Raw genomic sequence first — 842 nt, forward strand, 5'->3', positions numbered from 1 at the left:
TTTGGAACTCCGATATTTGGCATATACATGTTTATGATTGTTATCTCATCCTCTTGTAGTTTTCCCCTGACAAGTATGTAGTGACCCTTCTTTATCCCTTTTGATTGTTGTCAGTTTGAAGTTTACATTGTCTGACAACAGAATAGCTACACCTGTTTTTTTCTGAGTTCCTGCTGCATGGAGAATTGTTTTCCATCTTTGACTTTTAGTCTATGGATTTCCTTTTCAGTAAAATGTGTTTCCTGTATGCAGCATATTGTTGGATTTTGTTTTTTAATCCACTCTGCCAATCTGTTTCTTTTGACTGGAGAATTGAGGCCATTTACATTTATAGTTATAACCAATATGTGTTGATTTATCATTGTCATGTTATTTACTTGCATTGGTTTCCTACCTTTTTCTACCTGTTTACTTGCTTGGTCTTCTTAATGTTTCCTTTCTACTGTTGTTCTTAATATTACAGTCAGAGTTTTCTCTGTCTAGAATATCTTTTAGTACTCTTTGTAATGCCGGCTTGGCACTCATGAAGTTCTTTAGTTGTTCTTTGTCTTGGAAATATTTTATTTCTCTGTTGAATTTGAGGGATAGTTTGGCAGAGTACATCAGTCTTGGTTGGAAGCTGTTTTTTCTCAGGACCTGTAAAACTTCACTCCAAGCTCTTCTCGATTGGATGGTTTATGCTGAGAGTCTGCCATGGTTCTGATGGGCTTTCTTTTATAGGTAATCTCTTTCTTCTCTCTAGCAGCTTTTAATATTCTGTTCTTTTGCTGGAGAGCTGGGAACTTGACTATTATAGGTCTGGGTGTAGTTTAATTTTGGTTGTGGTTGGTTGAAGTTCTATA

The sequence above is a fragment of the Chinchilla lanigera genome, unplaced genomic scaffold, assembly GCF_000276665.1.
Source record: "Chinchilla lanigera isolate Chin_1 unplaced genomic scaffold, ChiLan1.0 scaffold00065, whole genome shotgun sequence".
In the NCBI taxonomy this organism is placed as follows: Eukaryota; Metazoa; Chordata; class Mammalia; order Rodentia; family Chinchillidae; genus Chinchilla; species Chinchilla lanigera.